Source organism: Hyla sarda, chromosome 8 (genome assembly GCF_029499605.1).
Source record: "Hyla sarda isolate aHylSar1 chromosome 8, aHylSar1.hap1, whole genome shotgun sequence".
In the NCBI taxonomy this organism is placed as follows: Eukaryota; Metazoa; Chordata; class Amphibia; order Anura; family Hylidae; genus Hyla; species Hyla sarda.
In genome coordinates this window covers 110,687,034-110,703,554 of record NC_079196.1, presented here as the reverse complement: position 1 = coordinate 110,703,554, position 16,521 = coordinate 110,687,034, and the positions used below count along the sequence as shown (strand labels likewise).

Genomic DNA, 16,521 nt, shown 5'->3' with positions numbered 1-16,521 from the left:
ACTGGAGGTATATACCCTATAATAGGGGACTATCCATAGCATAGATACTGTAGGTATATACTCTTATAACAAGGGACTCTCCATAGCATTCGTACTGGAGGTATATACCCTATAATAGGGGACTATCCATAGCATATGTACTGGAGGTATATACTCTTATAACAAGGGACTCTCCATAGCATTCGTACTGGAGGTATATACCCTATAATAGGGGACAATCCATAGCATATGTACTGTAGGTATATACAGTATATACCTACAGTACATATGCTATGGATAGTCCCATATTATAGGGGTATATACCTCCAGTACTAATGCTATGGAGAGTCCCCTGTTATAGGTGTAGATAATATACATCTATAATAGGGGACTCTCCAAAGCATTTGTATTGTAGGTATATACTCCTATAACAGGACTCTCCAAAGCATTCGTATTGTAGGTATATACTCCTATAACAGGACTCTCCAAAACATTTATATTGTAGGTATATACCCCTATAACAGGACTCTCCAAACCATTTATATTGTAGGTATATACTCCTATAACGGGACTCTCCACAGCATTCGTATTGTAGGTATATACTCCTATAACAGGACTCCAAAGCATTTATATTGTAGGTATATACTCCTATAACAGTACTCTCCACAGCATTCGTATTGTAGGTATATACCCCTATAACAGGACTCTCCAAACCATTTATATTGTAGGTATATACTCCTATAACAGGACTCTCCACAGCATTCGTATTGTAGGTATATACTCCTATAACAGGACTCTCCAAATCATTTATATTGTAGGTATATACTCCTATAACAGGACTCTCCAAAGCATTTATATTGTAGGTATATACTCCTATAACAGGACTCCAAAGCATTTATATTGTAGGTATATACTCCTATAATGGGGGACTTTCTAAAGCATTTATATTGTAGGTATATACTCCTATAACAGGACTCTCCAAAGCATTTATATTGTAGGTATATACTCCTATAATGGGGGACTTTCTAAAGCATTTATATTGTAGGTATTAACTCCTATAACAGGACTCTCCAAAGCATTTATATTGTAGGTATATACTTCTATAACAGGACTCCCCACAGCATTCGTATTGTAGGTAGATACTTCTATAACAAGGGACTCTCCAAAGCATTTATATTGTAGGTATATACTTCTATAACAGGACTCTCCAAAGCATTTATATTGTAGGTATATACTCCTATAACAAGGGACTCTCCAAAGCATTTATATTGTAGGTATATACTTCTATAACAGGACTCTCCAAAGCATTTATATTGTAGGTATATACTTCTATAACAGGACTCGCCAAAGCATTTATATTGTAGGTATATACTCCTATAATGGGGGACTTTCTAAAGCATTTATATTGTAGGTATATACTCCTATAACAGGACTCTCCAAAGATATTTATATTGTAGGTACCGTATATACTCGAGTATAAGCCGACCCGAGTATAAGCCGAGACCCCTAATTTCAACCCAAAATCCCAGGAAAAGTTATTGACTCGAGTATAAGCCTAGGGTGGGAAATACCTCATCCCCCCCTGTCATCATCCAGACCCGTCATTAACATCCTCATCATCATCCCCTTGTCATCATCCCACACATCCCCCCTTCATCATCCCCTTGTCATCATCCCACACATCCCCCCTTGTCATCATCCCACACATCCCCCCCTTCATCATCCCCTTATCATCCCACACATCCCCCCTTCATCATCCCCTTATCATCCCGCACATCCCCCCTTCATCATCCCCTTATCATCCCACACATCCCCCCTTCATCATCCCCTTGTAATCATCCCACACACCCCCCTTCATCATCCCCACACCCCTTCATCATCCCCACACCCCCCCTTCATCATCCTCTTCTCATCATTCGCCCTCAGTGGTCTTCAACCTGCGGACCTCCAGAGGTTTCAAAACTACAACTCCCAGCAAGCCCGGGCAGCCATCGGCTGTCCGGGCTTGCTGGGAGTTGTAGTTTTGAAACCTCCGGAGGTCCGCAGGTTGAAGACCACTGCGGCCTTCAACATCATCCAGCCCCCTCTCACCCCCTTTAGTTCTGAGTACTCACCTCCGCTCGGCGCTGGTCCGGTCCTGCAGGACTGTCCAGAGAGGAGGTGGTCCGGTGAGGAGGTGGTCCGGGCTGCTATCTTCACCGGGGGCGCCTCTTCTCCGCGCTTCCGGCCCGGAATAGAGGCGTTGCCTTGACAATGACGCAGAAGTACGTTGGCAATGAACGCACCTCTGCGTCGTTGTCACGGCAACGTGACTATTCTGAGGCCGGGCCCGAAGCGCTTAGAAGAGGCCTCCCCGGTGAAGATAGCAGCCCGGAACCAGTATCCCACCGGACCACCTCCTCACCGGACAGTCCTGCAGCACCGGACCAGCGCCGAGCGGAGGTGAGTACTCAGAACTAAAGGGGGTGAGAGGGGGCTGGATGATGTTGAAGGCCGCAGTGGTCTTCAACCTGCGGACCTCCGGAGGTTTCAAAACTACAACTCCCAGCAAGCCCGGACAGCCGATGGCTGCCCGGGCTTGCTGGGAGATGTAGTTTTGAAACCTCTGGAGGTCCGCAGGTTGAAGACCACTGCGGGTGGGGGAGTTCACTCGAGTATAAGCCGAGGGGGGTGTTTTCAGCACGAAAAATCGTGCTGAAAAACTCGGCTTATACTCGAGTATATACGGTATATACTTCTATAACAGGACTCTCCACAGCATTCGTAATGTAGGTATATACTCCTATAACAGGACTCTCCAAAGCATTTATATTGTAGGTATATACTCCTATAATAGGACTCTCCAAAGCATTTATATTGTAGGTATATACTCCTATAACAGGACTCTCCACAGCATTCACATTGTAGGTATATACTCCTATAACAGGACTCTCCACAGCATTTATACTGTATGTATATACTCCTATAACACGACTCTCCAAAGCATTTATATTGTAGGTATATACTCCTATAACCGGACTCTCCAAAGCATTTATATTGTAGGTATATACTTCTATAACAGGACTCTCCAAAGCATTTATATTGTAGGTATATACTCCTATAATGGGGTACTTTCTAAAGCATTTATATTGTAGGTATATACTCCTATAACAGGACTCTCCAAAGCATTTATATTGTAGGTATATACTTCTATAACAGGACTCTCCAAAGCATTTATATTGTAGGTATATACTTCTATAACAGGACTCTCCAAAGCATTTATATTGTAGGTATATACTCCTATAACAGGACTCTCCAAAGCATTTATATTGTAGGTATATACTCCTATAACAGGACTCTCCAAAGCATTTATATTGTAGGTATATACTTCTATAACAGGACTCTCCAAAGCATTTATATTGTAGGTATATACTTCTATAACAGGACTCTCCAAAGCATTTATATTGTAGGTATATACTTCTATAACAGGACTCTCCAAAGCATTTATATTGTAGGTATATACTCCTATAACAGGACTCTCCAAGGCATTTATATTGTAGGTATATACTCCTATAATGGGGGACTTTCTAAAGCATTTATATTGTAGGTATATATTCCTATAACAGGACTCTCCAAAGCATTTATATTGTAGGTATATACTCCTATAACAGGACTCTCCAAAGCATTTATATTGTAGGTATATACTCCTATAATGGGGGACTTTCTAAATCATTTATATTGTAGGTATATACTCCTATAATAGGGGACTTTCTAAAGCATTTATATTGTAGGTATATACTCCTATAATAGGACTCCACAGCATTCGTATTGTAGGTATATACTCCTATAACTGGACTATCCAAAGCATTCGCATTGTAGGTATATACTCATATAATAGGGGACTTTCTAAAGCATTTATATTGTAGGTATATACTTCTATAACAGGACTCTCCAAAGCATTTATATTGTAGGTATATACTTCTATAACAGGACTCTCCAAAGCATTTATATTGTAGGTATATACTTCTATAACAGGACTCTCCAAAGCATTTATATTGTAGGTATATACTTCTATAACAGGACTCTCCAAAGCATTTATACTGTATGTATATACTCCTATAACAGGACTCTCCAAAGCATTTATATTGTAGGTATATACTCCTATAACCGGACTCTCCAAAGCATTTATATTGTAGGTATATACTTCTATAACAGGACTCTCCAAAGCATTTATATTGTAGGTATATACTCCTATAATGGGGGACTTTCTAAAGCATTTATATTGTAGGTATATACTCCTATAACAGGACTCTCCAAAGCATTTATATTGTAGGTATATACTTCTATAACAGGACTCTCCAAAGCATTTATATTGTAGGTATATACCCCTATAACAGGACTCTCCAAAGCATTTATATTGTAGGTATATACCCCTATAACAGGACTCTCCAAAGCATTTATATTGTAGGTATATACTCCTATAACAGGACTCTCCAAAGCATTTATATTGTAGGTATATACTGCTATAATAGGACTCTCCAAAGCATTTATATTGTAGGTATATACTCCTATAACAGGACTCTCCAAAGCATTTATATTGTAGGTATATACTTCTATAACAGGACTCTCCAAAGCATTTATATTGTAGGTATATACTTCTATAACAGGACTCTCCAAAGCATTTATATTGTAGGTATATACTTCTATAACAGGACTCTCCAAAGCATTTATATTGTAGGTATATACTCCTATAATGGGGGACTTTCTAAAGCATTTATATTGTAGGTATATATTCCTATAACAGGACTCTCCAAAGCATTTATATTGTAGGTATATACTCCTATAACAGGACTCTCCAAAGCATTTATATTGTAGGTATATACTCCTATAACCGGACTCTCCAAAGCATTTATATTGTAGGTATATACTTCTATAACAGGACTCTCCAAAGCATTTATATTGTAGGTATATACTCCTATAATGGGGGACTTTCTAAAGCATTTATATTGTAGGTATATACTCCTATAACAGGACTCTCCAAAGCATTTATATTGTAGGTATATACTTCTATAACAGGACTCTCCAAAGCATTTATATTGTAGGTATATACTTCTATAACAGGACTCTCCAAAGCATTTATATTGTAGGTATATACTCCTATAACAGGACTCTCCAAAGCATTTATATTGTAGGTATATACTCCTATAACAGGACTCTCCAAAGCATTTATATTGTAGGTATATACTGCTATAATAGGACTCTCCAAAGCATTTATATTGTAGGTATATACTCCTATAACAGGACTCTCCAAAGCATTTATATTGTAGGTATATACTTCTATAACAGGACTCTCCAAAGCATTTATATTGTAGGTATATACTCCTATAACAGGACTCTCCAAAGCATTTATATTGTAGGTATATACTCCTATAATGGGGGACTTTCTAAAGCATTTATATTGTAGGTATATACTCCTATAACAGGACTCTCCAAAGCATTTATATTGTAGGTATATACTCCTATAACAGGACTCTCCAAGGCATTTATATTGTAGGTATATACTCCTATAATGGGGGACTTTCTAAAGCATTTATATTGTAGGTATATATTCCTATAACAGGACTCTCCAAAGCATTTATATTGTAGGTATATACTCCTATAACAGGACTCTCCAAAGCATTTATATTGTAGGTATATACTCCTATAATGGGGGACTTTCTAAATCATTTATATTGTAGGTATATACTCCTATAATAGGGGACTTTCTAAAGCATTTATATTGTAGGTATATACTCCTATAATAGGACTCCACAGCATTCGTATTGTAGGTATATACTCCTATAACTGGACTATCCAAAGCATTCGCATTGTAGGTATATACTCATATAATAGGGGACTTTCTAAAGCATTTATATTGTAGGTATATACTTCTATAACAGGACTCTCCAAAGCATTTATATTGTAGGTATATACTTCTATAACAGGACTCTCCAAAGCATTTATATTGTAGGTATATACTTCTATAACAGGACTCTCCAAAGCATTTATATTGTAGGTATATACTTCTATAACAGGACTCTCCAAAGCATTTATACTGTATGTATATACTCCTATAACAGGACTCTCCAAAGCATTTATATTGTAGGTATATACTCCTATAACCGGACTCTCCAAAGCATTTATATTGTAGGTATATACTTCTATAACAGGACTCTCCAAAGCATTTATATTGTAGGTATATACTCCTATAATGGGGGACTTTCTAAAGCATTTATATTGTAGGTATATACTCCTATAACAGGACTCTCCAAAGCATTTATATTGTAGGTATATACTTCTATAACAGGACTCTCCAAAGCATTTATATTGTAGGTATATACCCCTATAACAGGACTCTCCAAAGCATTTATATTGTAGGTATATACCCCTATAACAGGACTCTCCAAAGCATTTATATTGTAGGTATATACTCCTATAACAGGACTCTCCAAAGCATTTATATTGTAGGTATATACTGCTATAATAGGACTCTCCAAAGCATTTATATTGTAGGTATATACTCCTATAACAGGACTCTCCAAAGCATTTATATTGTAGGTATATACTTCTATAACAGGACTCTCCAAAGCATTTATATTGTAGGTATATACTTCTATAACAGGACTCTCCAAAGCATTTATATTGTAGGTATATACTTCTATAACAGGACTCTCCAAAGCATTTATATTGTAGGTATATACTCCTATAATGGGGGACTTTCTAAAGCATTTATATTGTAGGTATATATTCCTATAACAGGACTCTCCAAAGCATTTATATTGTAGGTATATACTCCTATAACAGGACTCTCCAAAGCATTTATATTGTAGGTATATACTCCTATAACCGGACTCTCCAAAGCATTTATATTGTAGGTATATACTTCTATAACAGGACTCTCCAAAGCATTTATATTGTAGGTATATACTCCTATAATGGGGGACTTTCTAAAGCATTTATATTGTAGGTATATACTCCTATAACAGGACTCTCCAAAGCATTTATATTGTAGGTATATACTTCTATAACAGGACTCTCCAAAGCATTTATATTGTAGGTATATACTTCTATAACAGGACTCTCCAAAGCATTTATATTGTAGGTATATACTCCTATAACAGGACTCTCCAAAGCATTTATATTGTAGGTATATACTCCTATAACAGGACTCTCCAAAGCATTTATATTGTAGGTATATACTGCTATAATAGGACTCTCCAAAGCATTTATATTGTAGGTATATACTCCTATAACAGGACTCTCCAAAGCATTTATATTGTAGGTATATACTTCTATAACAGGACTCTCCAAAGCATTTATATTGTAGGTATATACTCCTATAACAGGACTCTCCAAAGCATTTATATTGTAGGTATATACTCCTATAATGGGGGACTTTCTAAAGCATTTATATTGTAGGTATATACTCCTATAACAGGACTCTCCAAAGCATTTATATTGTAGGTATATACTTCTATAACAGGACTCTCCAAAGCATTTATATTGTAGGTATATACTTCTATAACAGGACTCTCCAAAGCATTTATATTGTAGGTATATACTCCTATAACAGGACTCTCCAAAGCATTTATATTGTAGGTATATACCCCTATAACAGGACTCTCCAAAGCATTTATATTGTAGGTATATACTCCTATAACAGGACTCTCCAAAGCATTTATATTGTAGGTATATACTGCTATAATAGGACTCTCCAAAGCATTTATATTGTAGGTATATACTCCTATAACAGGACTCTCCAAAGCATTTATATTGTAGGTATATACTTCTATAACAGGACTCTCCAAAGCATTTATATTGTAGGTATATTTTTCTATAACAGGACTCTCCAAAGCATTTATATTGTAGGTATATACTCCTATAACAGGACTCTCCAAAGCATTTATATTGTAGGTATATACTGCTATAATGGGGGACTTTCTAAATCATTTATATTGTAGGTATATACTCCTATAATAGGGGACTTTCTAAAGCATTTATATTGTAGGTATATACTCCTATAATGGGGGACTTTTTAAAGCATTGCTGCCATAGGTATATACTCCTATAATGGGGGACTTTCTAAAGCATTTATATTGTAGGTATATACTCCTATAATGGAGGACTTTTTAAAGCATTGCTGCCATAGGTATATACTCCTATAATGGGGGACTTTCTAAAGCATTTATATTGTAGGTATATACTCCTATAATGGGGGACTTTCTAAAGCATTGCTGCCATAGGTATATACTCCTATAATGGGGGACTTTCTAAAGCATTTATATTGTAGGTATATACTCCTATAATAGGGGACTTTCTAAAGCATTTATATTGTAGGTATATACTTCTATAACAGGACTCTCCAAGCCATTTATATTGTAGGTATATACTCCTATAATAGGGGACTTTCTAAAGCATTGCTGCCATAGGTATATACTCCTATAATGGGGGACTTTCTAAAGCATTTATATTGTAGGTATATACTCCTATAATGGGGGACTTTCTAAAGCATTGCTGCCATAGGTATATACTCCTATAAAGGGGGACTTTCTAAAGCATTACTGCCATAGGTATATACTCCTATAATGGAGGACTTTCTAAAGCATTGCTGCCATAGGTATATACTCCTATACTAAGGGATATCCTTCTACAATGGAGTCGAGCACATGAATACATGGAAGCACTGTCGCTCCAATGTATTTCTGGAGATGACGCTGGAATCCTGATGTGTCTATATGGACAAGATAACAGGTGCCCTCCTTATAGCACTATAGGGAATTTCTTCTTATACATGACCAGACATAAGAGAAAGCTTCAGGCTGGAACTATTTTTAGCTTCCTTGTTGCACGGGGACAGAGAAGAGCGGAGCACTGAAGCTGGGAGTCTGTAAACAGGGAAGCAATGCAGTATGAGAAGACATCAATAGGAAAGTCTACATGGCGATGATGATGATGATGATGGTAATGGTGAGGGCACTGTCCCCTGCCCCCCTGCCCAGCACATAGCTCGCAGGACAGAGAATACCCAGGTATGTGCTTTCCATCCATGACACCTATGGGCATGGCTGATCTCCTACAGGATGCTGTACAGTACAGTATGCTCCTCATGATCTGTATGTAACAGTCACAGAGAATGGCATAGTAATATAGTGCTGACTGCTGAGCCTCCTCCAGGATATATATATATATATATATATATATATATACTGTATACCATGATAAATACCTTTATTCATCTGTCTATGTATTGTGTCTGCATTAGTTATGCAGTAGACATCTTCTATAATAGTTTCTTTGTTGTGTCATTGTTTCCTGTCTGCTCAGTGATGTCAAGGCCACTTAGGGGTTAACTTTATGTAGATGATCTCATCCATGGAAAAACTGCAAAATCACATTGAATGGCTCTTGATCTGGATTTTTTCTATTTTTTTTCTCATGTACATGAATCTGTCCTTTGCGTCTACAGTAACAGACCACGTCCCTGGCTGTACACAGGACGCACCCTCCAGGGTTCATCGGGCAGATATATATATAATGAAATATGATATGATCCTATACAGTATAATGATTTGTGTTCTAAATGTTAAAGGGGTATTCCAGGCAAAAACTTTTTTTTATATATCAACTGGCTCCAGATAGTTAAACAGATTTGTAAATGACTTCTATGAAAAAAATCTTAATTCTTCCAATAGTTATTAGCTTCTGAAGTTTTCTGTCTAACTGCTAAATGATGATGTCATGTCCCGGGAGCTGTGCATGATGGGAAAATATCCCCATAGGAGCTGGACAGCTCCCGGGACATGAGTCATCTGAAAGCAGTTAGACAGAAAATAGCAACTCAACTTCAGAAGCTAATAACTATTGGAAGGGTTAAGATTTTTTTAATAGTAATTTACAAATCTGTTTAACTTTCCGGAGCCGGTTGATATATATAAAAAAAGTTTGTGCCTGGAATACCCCTTTAAAATAAAACGCCCTCCCTGCCCAGGGTTACAATGATATGATTTGCGTCTAGCCTCCTGTGTCGCTGCACATGTGTGATGTCTGCATATACTAAAGCGATCAGTTGTAAATGGGAATATATGGAACATGAATACTGGGGCCTGGGATGTATTTGCCATTAGGCAAAAGTGTGTCAGTACCTAAGGCAGTGTTTCCCAACCAGAGTGCCTCCAGCTGTTGCAAAACTACAACTCCCAGCATGCCCGGACAGCCTTCGGTTGTAGTTTTGCAACAGCTGGAGGCACCCTGGTTGGGAAGCACTGACCTGGGGAAGCACTTGATGTAGCTCCTGCTGCCATGCTGTGGCCTGGAGAAAAAAAATATAACTTTTCCCGTTTTGGGTCAGTCACACGGATCAGGACTGCTGCACATATGCCTGGCACCGCCCCCCCCCCCCCCCCATGGCCTGCCCCCAATATTATTTTCTTTTCTTATTATATATTTCTAATTAGATTAGAGCAGAGTGCTGTGTTATATAACACTGTGCTATTAAAGGAGTTGTCTGGTAAAAAATAACTTAGCCCCCATCCAAGGAGAGGGGATAAGTTATAGATAGCGGGGGTCCGAGGATTGGGCCCCCCGCTATCTCCTGCATGGCTGGAAGGGGGGCATTCTGTACCCCACATGGGGCGCCAGTCGACACGCCCCTCCATGTACCCCATAAAGATACATGGAGGGGGTGTGCTGGGCGCGGCTTCCTGCGGGGTACAGACATCAGCTTCCAGAAAATTGCCAGGGCCCCGCAAGGGGGGTCCCAGCACTTGCACCCGCCTGCGATCGATAACTTATCCCATATCCTTGGATAGGGGATAAGTTATTTTTCACCAGACTACTCCTTTAACAGAGGGGCCTACCCAAACTATATGGAAGCAACTATTAACAGAGGGGCTTACCCAAACTATATAGGGGCTCCATATAGTTTGGGTAGGCCCCTCTGTTAATAGTTTCCCCCATAGTTGTGGTAGGCCCCTCTGTTAATAGTTGCCCCTATAGGTGTAGCTAGAAACCACAGGGCCCATTGCAAAAAATTACCTCGAGGCTCCCTACCCATCCCCCAGGGCCATTTTTTTGGTGGGGGTTCAACTGCTGAGACCCCCACTGATCACCTCGGTTGAAGTGGTTCTCCAGCTGTTGGAAAGCTAAAACTCCCATCATGTCTGGAGAGCCTCTGGCAATGGGAGTTGTAGTTTTGTAAAAGCTGGAGAGACACAGATTGGACACAGTTTCACACATCATCACTGCAGAACTTACAAGTGTCTACAGCTCTGATGGGACAGTTAGGAGAATACACAATGATATCAGTGACCTGAGTGACGTCTTCTCTGTTATCTTTTCATCTTCATCTGGTCCAGAGACCAGGTCTTCCCCCAGCTCCATCTTCTCTGCAGAGTCTGACATCCGAACATCATTGGCTTCTCACTTTGTCAGCAGATCCTCATCCTCATCCTCTGCATGAAGTGTACCCGAAATAAAATACTGCCCCACACTGTACCCACTAAATATAATCCTGCCACACACTGTACCATGAATATAATACTGCCACACACTGTACCCACTAAATATAATCCTGCCACACACTGTACCCACTAAATATAATGCTGCCCCACACTGTATCCACTAAATATAATACTGCCACACACTGTACCCACTGAATATAATACTGCCACACACTGTACCCTGAATATAATACTGCTATACAATGTAGCCTACTAAATATAATACTGCCACACATGCATACACATCATATATACATATACACCCCCTCTTATCCTCTGTGTCCTCATCACCCCCATAACCCCCGCCAAACCTCTCCTCATTATTACTATAACTCCCCCCCCCCCCCCCCCGCACCTCTCCTGATCACTACTATAACCAGGGGGGGGTTATGGGGGGTGATGAGGAGAGGTGCTGGGGGACACCTCTCATCATCACCCCCCATAACACCCCCCCTGCACCTCTCATCGCCCCCATAACCCCCCTGCACTTCTCATCACCGCCGTTACCCCCTGCACCCCTTATCACCGGGAAATATAGAAAAATTCAGCTCACCGTTGTAGTTCTCAGACCCAGATCATGTATATGGTAACACACCTCTCCAGTTGGAAGACTCGGAGTGAGGCAAGGGCCGTGTTCCCAGGTGCGGCAATTAGGCAGAGGAGAAAGTAGCATCCGGCTCCCAAACTGGATAAAATACTGGCTTTATTGGAAAATATTAAAAACCAAACTGGAACATAATATGGATAAGAACAAACGAAACGCAACCAACGCGTTTCGACCTGTTAACAAGTATTAATCATGGTCTTACCATGATTAAGACTTGTTAACAGGTCGAAACGCGTTGGTTGCGTTTCGTTTGTTCTTATCCATATTATGTTCCAGTTTGGTTTTTAATATTTTCCAATAAAGCCAGTATTTTATATAGTTTGGGAGCCGGATGCTACTTTCTCCTCTGCCTAATTACCCCTTATCACCCCCCCTACACCTCTTATCACCACCACCCCACGGCACCTCTCATCATCCCCATATCACCCCCCTGCACCTCTTATCACCCCCCTGCACCTCTTATCACCCCCATAACACCCCCGCTGCACCTCCTATCACCCCCCCCCCACACACACACACACACAAACACCCCTCTCATCACCATTGTAGTCCCCTAACACCCCCCCCCCCCCCCGACCCCCCGCGGCAGTTTACTTACCCTGCCGGGGATCGTTGCAGCGGCGTGAGGCTGCTGCTCCTGTCACTGCACGGGGAGGATGCTGGAGGTCGCGTGGGGACGTAAGCAGGGACAGGTCAGGTGATTGGAGTAGACGTGCGTGACGTCTCTACTCCTATCAGCCCCTGACCTGTCCGGCCCTACTTTGTTTCTTAAGGGCCCCCCCCAAAAAAAGGTAATTTTACTGAAATGTGCGGGCCCCCCGGACTATGAGGCTCGGTCATAGTCCTGGGGGCACCCAGCGGTCAGTGAGTGACAGTGGCAGTCACTCACTGACAGGCCAATTAAATAAAAAAAATTAAAAAAGCTCCAGGGATGTCCGGGCCCCATACAGGTGTATGGGTTGTACCTCCCTGATGGCGGCCCTGCTGGGACTTCTGACAAGTGCGCGTCAAAGCAGAGCAGGAGGACTTTACTCTTTGGGAGACGACAAGCCTGGACCTGGGTCTGTCGGAGCCGGATGGAGAAACAAAGGCCAGGTGTGTGGTGATGGAGAGATGAAGGGGGTTAATGGCACAGGGGGTGATTTGGTAAGGGAATGAAATGGCACAGATGGTGATGAAGTGGTTGATGCACTGGCACAGGAGGGGTAATGAAATGGCACGGGGTCATCAAGGAAGGGTGATGAAATGGCAAAAGGGGGTGTTTAAGGGGGTGAGGAAATGGCATATGGTCAACTTTGGATTAAAGGAGTCTTTTATAAAAAAATATTGTCATTTTATTATGGTGTACATTAGAGATGAGTGAAGTTACAGTGATTCCATTCATCAAGAACTTCTCGGCTCGGCAGTTGCTGACTTTAGCCTGCATAAATTAGTTCAGCTTTCAGGTGCTCCGTTGGGCTGGAAAAGGTGGATACAGTTCTAGGAGAGAGTCTTCTAGGACTGTATCCATCTTTTCCAGCCCACTTTTTCACCTGAAAGTGGAACTAATTTATGCAGGCTAAAGTCAGCAACTGCTGAGCCGAGAAGTTCGTGACAAATTGAATCACTGTAAGTTTGCTCATCTCTAGCGTTCATCATAGCTACACATCAGAAGCTTTGAACAGGGTGGGCCCACCACCCATTGAGAGAAAAAAATTGGAAGCAAAAGTTCTTATATCATATGGGTGTCACAGTCCCCTCTCTGCACACTTGATACTGTATCTATGTTGTTGCACTTGATGGGTCTTTAAAAACAGTATTCTGTGGTATGCGATCATTCTTGAGGTGCATTGGTAATTTATTTTGTTTACATGTTATAATTTTTTTATCTATAGCACACATGCACTTTTTTAAGTGCACTTTTTGGCCTAGTTACATTCTACTTTTTTTTTTTCTTATGTGCTATAGGGCTGCACCTAACCATTATTGCCATACACGGTTAGTTGGCAGAATAAAAAATAAATAAAGGGACCAGGAAAGAGTTAAAGGGGTTATCCAGCAGGAGTTATATAACAATGCTCATTCTACAGTGTGTGTGTGTATATATATATATATATATATATATATATATAATATAACCTCTACACACCACCTATACCCACATACAGTCCTATACCACATGCAGCCTCTATACCAGGCGCGAGCAGCCGGAGACATGGATGGGTGAGCGCTTCCTGTTATTACCTGCCCTTTTCTGAGAGCACTAGCATGCCCTGTCCGGCTTGCTATAGGCTGCAGCATACAGCTGCGGTCTGTAGGAGTTTAGTTACCATTGCTCCGTCATATGTGAATTCTTCAGGCATTTAGCCCTGCGTACCCGAAATCACCTGCCTGACACCCGGAAATGCATGTCACACCCCCTCCCATAGACATGAATGGAGGGGGCATGGCCATGACATCACATATCAGTCTAGGGAGCAGCGCCCGGCACGTAATGCCGTTGGCTGCACGGAGATCGTGGGGGTCCCAGCGGCGGAACCCATGTGATCAGACATCTTAACCCCTAGCCTTTGGTTAGGAAATATTATGTCTAAGGCTGGAATAGCCCTTTATTGGTTGCATCCCTAATGTGCTAGCATTTTTTTGGCAAATGAGATGAATGTATAGAGCAGAGATACGACCGATGGGCCATTGCATACACAGTGAACTGACATGAGGATATGCAGAAACTGAGGAGCTGGGAATTGGGCATAGAAGATGTGGTGCAGTCGAAGATATTTGTAGAAAAAAAATTCCCCTTACACCTCCTGTAGGCTTTGTGTGGTTAAAAATCTAATCTATCTATTCCAAAAGGGAGGAGAGAGCAGCACATCAAGTCCACAGTGGAGGTGGTGCACACAGCAAATAGTATTGCCACTATTTGATGCTTGAGAAAGGCTGCATTGCCAGCAGAAACGTTGCTGTAACCGTATATATATAAGGGGGTGATGTCATAGCCCCACCTCCTCAATGCAAGTCTAAGTCTATGGGAGGGGAGTGACAGCAGTCACGCCCCCTCCCATAGACTTGCATTGAGGGGGCAGGGCGTGACGTCTTGAGGGGGCGGGGCTATGACATCACAAGCTCCCGGGGGCCGACTCCAGATTTCAAAGCAGTTTGTTCCAAACACTGAGCAGCGGAGTACCCCTATAAGCAAGTGAGTTCTTGGGGTTACTTATCACATAGCAAGCACAAGTGGTTTGACAGTATTTGCAAAAAGAAAGATGGCACTATTGGTCTAGAGGAGCTCTAAATATTGGGATCCATTTTTTTAAGTTGGGCCCAAATCCAAACCTGTACAGCAGTGGTTTTCAACCTGCGGACCTCCAGATTTTGCAAAACTACAACTCCCAGCATGCCCAGACAGCCAACGGCTGTCCGGGCATGCTGGGAGTTGTAGTTTTGCAACATCTGGAGGTCCACAGGTTGAAGACCACTACTATACAGGATCTCTATAGGAAAAGGCCATCCTATGGAGCCAAAGGTCTTGGCTGTGTCCAGGGAACAAAGTAATTTATGTACACCTGTGGATTTTATCAGTTGCGGGGAAACTGGCGGCCGTGCGCTAAATTTATCAATTGGCGCACAGACTTTGAATGCCCGCTGAAGTGCTCTGGTTAAATGTTGCAGAGCAGTGGCGGGCCGTTCGACAATTGTATTATAAATCGCACGGGCCTTAATACAATTGTTGCTTGGAGTGATATTGGGCAGGGTTAAATTGCCCTGTGATTTCTTCTAAATCTTGTCCGTACGACTTTTTTTGCTGCTTTTGGCAGAAAAGTAGCACATGATAAATGAGTGACCGCTGCACCAAGTGATCTAAATCGGATCACTTCATGGTCAAAAAAAAAAATAAACAGTCTAAATGAAATGTCGCAGGAAAAGTCGCACGGGACCAGCCTGTGACTTTTCCTGCGACAAATTTACATGAAAAAAAGCTATTTAAAATGTTTGATAAATTCCCCTCTATGTCTCAGTCTTTTGTTCAATAATTAGAATAAAAATTCTGTGTTACCACAAACTGAGGTGTTTTCATGTCATAAAGTGTTAACAGTCTATGAAGGAAGTACAGGAGCTGCCTTCACTTTATAGGCAATGAGGAATGACTGGGTCCAGTGATCTGTAATGTTAATAAGGTGGCACTGCACTTCTTGTTGGGTAAAACAGAGGAAAACTACAGTAGAATTTACATTATCCCTTCTCATATCATCTGACATTAGATTTTTCCATGTAAATACAGTTTTAAGTTTCTTATTATTTAACTTGTACTTTAGTTCCTGTCAAAAGAGAACGCGCACTTCCCCTAGCTCATTCTATGACCTTAATTAAAGTGACCATTTAACCATCAAACAATGAAGCTTTATTGAATGCACAATAAATAGTACAATAAAACAAAGGATA

At 40.9% G+C, this 16,521-nt stretch overlaps 1 protein-coding gene across 2 annotated transcripts in view; it reads left to right on the top strand.

Moving 5' to 3' along the window:
- Window positions 1-8,673: 8,673 nt before the first annotated feature.
- PLEKHM3 (pleckstrin homology domain containing M3) overlaps window positions 8,674-16,521 on the top strand; it is a 232,986-nt gene continuing 225,138 nt past the window's right edge. Inside the window, exon 1 of one of the 2 annotated variants that reach the window (XM_056534529.1) lies at window positions 8,674-9,026. The gene's annotated coding sequence lies outside the window, so the exon portion shown is untranslated. The remainder of the gene's footprint in view (window positions 9,027-16,521) is intronic. The other variant, XM_056534528.1, reaches the window with a different exon arrangement.